At 36.3% G+C, this 6294-nt stretch overlaps 1 pseudogene; it reads right to left on the bottom strand.

Annotated features, from left to right (window-relative positions):
• Positions 1–1354: 1354 nt before the first annotated feature.
• On the bottom strand, positions 1355–3180 carry LOC124823851 (soyasapogenol B glucuronide galactosyltransferase pseudogene; annotated as a pseudogene).
• Between the last annotated feature and the right edge of the window lie 3114 nt (positions 3181–6294).

Raw genomic sequence — 6294 nt, 5'->3', positions numbered from 1 at the left:
GTCATATCACACTATCATTGCCACATGGCATCACAAAAACTTGACAAATTGTCAACTTCTTTAAAACAATTTGAATTTAAAAAAAAAAACAAAAAAGTCACAAATTGACACGTGAAATATACTTGACGTTGTTGGTACAATACTAACAAAAATAATCAAATTACATCAAATTTTCAAAATTTGGGACCTAATTGAGAGAAAACATTAGGGGACCAATTTGATATTCTCTTACAAAAATTAATACCAAAAGCTTATTTAAACCAAAGAAATATAAACACCAACATTTTATACTCGATTCTGAATTTATACATTGAGTTGGACACTAGAAATCGTGCACCTGCCATGAGATCATAAAAGATTAATCACAAATTGTCCAACATCACAAGTTTTGATCCCATCTTGGGAATGTAAGTTCACTTATAGTCTCACTAGAGTTTAAATTCATTTATAGTTTAAATATCTTATTAATATTATAGAGTTCTCTTTTAAAATCATCACTATTTTTAGACTTTTTTAAGTTCATCACAAGATAATTTGTATTTGAACCAATTTTATTGTATATAATCCAATTAAATTCAGTGTTAATTTGATTTGTGTAATCTCGAAGTTAAAAGTTTTTTTTAACAAAAAAAAACAAAATGAACTAAATCATCTAAATTTCAAACCGATAAGAACGACTAGGTTTTGATTCAATTTTTAAAATCCATTCATATTTAACCCGACCAAATGTTGTTACTATAGCAAAAATTCAGTAAAAGAAATATGTTTAAATTTTTAGTTTTCATATGATCAATTCTTTTTGTTAATATTTAATAATAAACTTTACAAAATCATAGTTCCTTCCTTACAAATATAATTACTATAATCACATACAAAATGTCTTTCATCACTAAAATTTTATTATCTAATTCATTTATTCAAAATTAATTAACATAAAATGAAATTATATTTTAATAAAACCTTTAGTTTAATATGAATTCATCTATCATTTTTATTAATTTGTAATATAAATACTTAATAAGGTTGTTTTCAAACTGAAGGTATTCACACCACTAAATAAGGAAAACATTATCTGTCTAAGAGATGAATATTTTCCATAAATCCTCCTTCTGTTAGTCTTTGAGGATGATGATAATAAGAAGATAAGACACTTTACCTTTTGATTCCTTCACAAAGCATCTCATGAATGAATGCCTTGATTTTATACATTCTTATTTGATTATGGAATGTGTCCTCTGCATTAATCATCGAACTGTTTGTTCATCTGGCTCATACTGCTAGAAAGACCCTCAATATTCATCTCCTAGTGCTATTTTTGTTCCTGATATTGAAGCATGCTTTTTTCTCAAATGCAATGTAAAAACAATATAATAATAGTATTTTTTTTAAGGTATAATTAATTTGTAAATTTAAAGTTTAAATCTAACACTAACATTATAGAATTACTAAACACTCCTCATAACATAATATTCAACTCTTACTATTCAACACACATTGAAAATGAACCTCACTAACTGCTCCTCAGAGACATTGTACTTTCAGGCAACAGCAAACGGAAAGGAAAACATTCTGGAATGAATAGTTTTACTGAACTCATAGTTTTATCTGAAGCCACTGTTTGGATTGTCTGTCAAGTGCTCTGGTTATCTTCAAAGATTTGAGTTCATCAAGCAACTGCATCAAGTTGCTGTAAGAGGATCCACCCTCTTCTATACTCTTCTTGGCAGCATCACTTAGTTTTCTTGTTCTACTCCTCATTTCTATGCTCTCTTCTTTTCCCATCAAATGTACCACAGCCTTTGCAATTTCTTCCCTTCCCACATCTGCACAATCCTCCACGCCAACCCATTTGTTTTCCTTAGCTCCCACTGGGACTCCAATTTTCAACACTTCAGCTACCAACTTCTCATTGAAAAATTGCTCAGCATAGATTGGCCATGTAATCATTGGCAATCCAGCACTCACACTTTCAAGAATGGAATTCCAACCACAGTGAGTCAAAAAGCCACCTGTGGCAGGGTGGTCCAATATCAGCAGCTGTGGTGCCCAGTTCCAAATGATATATCCTTTCTTCCTTTCTTTCATCTTCTCCTCAAACTCTTGAACAAAACTGTCTCCCTTCTCAGTTTCTTCATTTTTCCTTATGACCCAGATGAAACTATGGCCAGATTGTTCAAGACCATGAGCCAGTTCAACAAGTTGAGAATGAGAGAACCTGGTGAGGCTCCCAAAACTTACATAAAGCACAGACTCATTTTGCTTGGAGTTAAGCCAATTGAGCCATTCCGGCTCCCGTGCAAGGTCCTCCGAGTGTCCTCGATTGGTCTTTCTTTCATCATCCTTGTTAACCCAGGCTGATACTGGTCCTACACTCCAGGATTTCCCCACAGTGCTCTTATAAAGTTGCTCATAATCACCCTCAAGTTCATGAAAATTGTTGCACAGTGATCCATAACTTCTGCCCTCTGACTCAAAAACTGCTTCGAAAAATTCAGTGGCAGAAGACTCCGTTCTTAACCAATGTGGTAGCTGCAGTGGGGTCATCTCTATTTTGTGAGGCAACTCAGGAATGGTAAACCTGTGAGTATCAGAAACCAACTTCTGATGCGGCTTGTACTTGAGGATAGAACGTTTGGCACAGATGGAGAAGTAGCTCGAGCTGTAATAGTAAAGCCTTGGAATGCCTAGTTTCGCAGCAGACTCTACTGTCCAGGGATGCAACATATCAGTCACAAGACAATCTGGCTGTAGTTCTTGAAACAGAAGCTCGACTTGATCTTTGATCATTAATATTCCAAGCCTCATTTTACCAATGATTTCTAGAGTAGGGGCATCTTTGGCGTTTTCAAGACCTTGAGGAAGACCAAGCTGTGCTGCGGGGAATGGAAGCAGTCGAGTTGTGATGTGGTATCCAGAGTTGAAGTCAGTCTCTATAGCTTTTTGGAAAGTGAAAGCATTAGCAAGGGTAGTGATGATGGTGACACTAACACCATGCTTGGCAAATAGCCTTGCTGTGTCTACCATGGGAATCATATGCCCAGGTGCTGGAAATGGAAAAAAAATGACATTGAGTTGGTGCTCTGGTTGAGCTTCCATTGACATAGCAATTGCACTCCTGAAGCTGTCGGTTGTGTGGTATGTAAAAGAAGACTGTTTCTAATGATTATCTTGATAGGAAAGGAATCTTTACGATTTATCTGTTTTATTGTCTTCAGCTCGCTTTCGGTGATGCAGTATTCATATTTTAATCCACATAAATCTTTTACATTTTGTTCTACACTATTCTTTCTCTTTTTTTTCTAAATATACAAAAAATTCATACTGAAACATTTTATCTTTATAAGATATATCAAAGGTTAAACTCCTGTATTTATTATTAATTTGAGTTAACTGGACCCCTATCATTAAATTGACTTAACAGGATTAATTTTTTATGAGGTGAAAGATGATGTGTCAAGTTTTTTAAACGTGACGTGTTGAGACCTTTATACAAGGAATTTGACAAGTTAGAATTTTACAATAGGGATTTCAGAAATGAAATTTGGGTTCAATGAAATTAAATATGGGATTCAATTTGGGATTAAAAATCTAAGAGGAGAGTGCGTCGCAACCTTGCGCGAAGTCTTCAGTGGAGACGATATTTGGTTAATTAGGGTTCATTGTTCTTGAAGATTGGAAAGCACTTGAAGTTTCGAAAGAGGAAAGTGTGAAAGCAGAAGATGCAACAATGTCTATGGGTCATTTGTGTTCATCTTCGACTTGCAATGAGTGTCGAAAGAAATTTCGATCTGTGAGCTCTCGTGGAGATGAAGGGTGGAACAAGAAGGATGCTTCGCTAATTTGCCATTACGGAGAGAAGTTTGTGTTGAGGACTGCGAAAATCAGTAAGAATCGAGGCAAACAATTCTAGGGTTACCCTAGGTATAAGGTTGGAAGTGAAAATGATGGATGCAACTACTTCATATGGTGCACTGATTGGGCAATTTACGAAAGTGCTAGCTGTGAGGTGTTGGAAGCAAATGATGAGAGGTTGCTGAAGAGTTTTGAAAATGAAAATGATAAGAAGATAGTTGGTGTGCATAAAGTTTTGATGGGTCTTGAAAGGTGGATGAAAATTTTGGTTGGGGTTGTTACTATTCTATGTTTAATGAACATCATTATAGTTGCAATGTTTATGGGAACACTAGTGCAGTCAAAGGAAACGACAGCAGTTATTTTTTGCCATAGGCAGCGGTTCCCGAACCGAGGCATATCCAGGCGAGGCAAAAAGTCAGTTCCTTCTGAACCGAGGCAGTATGTCTCCCTCTATTGCCTCGGTTGGGACCTCAACCGAGGCATATTTCTTCCTCTATTTTTGTTTTTTTTTTCATCCACAAGTCTTTCTACATCGGGTGTGACCTTAACTGAGGCCATAGGGTGCTCTTCTGCCTCGGTTATGACCTCAATTGAGGCATATTCCCCTGTTTTTTTTTTAAATGAGGTCTGTTTCTGCTACATTTCCAACTACAGAAATAGACCTGCATATATATTTATAGTCAGAACAGTCCAGAATAATCCAGAAACGTATATTTTGAATGAAAATTATATTAAAACATAAATACATTCAATGGAATCATAAATAAACTTCTTAGAAGTATAAATCAACCCAATGTAATCATAAATCAAGTTTGAAGCATAAATCAATGCAATGTACAAAGTTAAACTAATAATAATGCAGAAAAGCATAAAACAACTTAGAAACATAAACTTAGAACTTATTATATCCTAATATCTACTACATACTATTATATAATTGAATTACATATTTAGCCAGTGCTTTCCTCACGAGTTGAAGTGACTTCTCTGGAATTGGAGCAATCCTATTGAATCTCTGCATAAAACACAATGCTTTCAATTAGTTAATATGACATCTAAACTATAGAAAAAATAAAACTCAAACCTAAATATTATCGTTTCCCATCCACTAGTGTAATGTGCACGAATAATGGTCATCATCCAAAACATGACGTAGTAACCACATTCATATGACCCTGTTTGTCTATTACACTACAATATATCATCATAATTATAAAATGTTAAGTAACATCATTTGAATGGAACCAAATGTAACAAACTATGGACTAAAATACCAAACCTTAAGGGCAACCCATGCAAGCTTTTTAGTTGTAGCAGTAGATCTCCCAGATAACATCATATGTGTTGCAAGGAAACTATTAAAAAAATTGCTTTAGCATACATTTATATAACAAAGAAAGTTGAAACATTTAGGTTCTTACCAATCTACTACATGTCTAAGAGGGCTGGGAGGAGACTTGTGCAATGAACAAAACCAGACAACAGTGTTCTCCGGGATGGAGATCACAGGTAGCTGCCAATGACACCTGAAATTGGTAATAACTTCATTGTCATATACCAAAATTAAAAAATGAAACTTTAAAGTTAACAAACTTCACTTACCCATGTATATAAGGGAGAAAATATATCTCCTTCCCCATTCCAAAGCAGGTGGTGATATATGTTTCGATATCATCAAATTTATTTCTTTCATGAGTCATAGAGGGGTCAATGAACCCATATACATCGTTGACCCCTTCTTGTTACTAACATCAAACATATACCTAAAATGAAGAAATAATCTGATATAAGTAACTTGATAAAAAATAATTATATAAAAAAGTTCTCATAAACTTACATCATCCACCGGCAGGCGAGACCACAACAGCAGTGGCGGAGGTAGCACTGACAGGGCACCAATGGCGCGACAGCAAAGGGAGGAGGCGCGGCCAAGAACGACGACGAGCAGTGGAATGCACGACCACTAGCAAGACGGAGGCAGGCGAGACCACTGGCAGCACAAGGGTGGCGCAACGAGCCAAGGAGTGGCACTGGTGGACGAACCCGCAGAGGAAGACAAAGTTACACAGAGGAAGAAGAAGGTTTACGCAAAGGAAGAAGAAGTTGTGCGATGCAAATGGAAGTTCTACGGGTTTTGAAAATATGAAGTGGAGCTACTACCTAGGTTACTCAAACACGCGAGGTAATAGCACCATATAGCACCGGTTCAAACCAACAACGATATATAAAGTGTGGCCAACGACCTCGGTTCCCTGCTGAACCGATGCCTTAGGTCTGGCGTAGCAGGCAAGTAGCAGGTGGAGCAGGTGTAGCAGTGGTTTAGTCATCGATTTCCCAGCAGACCGAGGCAATAGGGAGTGGTTTAGGCACCGATTGCCCAGCAAACCGAGGCAATAGGGAGTTGTCAGGCTGACTTGCAGACTTGATAGACTTGTCAGA

This window comes from Vigna umbellata, chromosome 3, assembly GCF_029865625.1.
Source record: "Vigna umbellata cultivar VRB3 chromosome 3, Vumbellata_1.0, whole genome shotgun sequence".
In the NCBI taxonomy this organism is placed as follows: Eukaryota; Viridiplantae; Streptophyta; class Magnoliopsida; order Fabales; family Fabaceae; genus Vigna; species Vigna umbellata.
The sequence above is the reverse complement of the archived record's forward strand: the minus strand, read 5'-3'. Positions and strand labels throughout refer to the sequence as shown.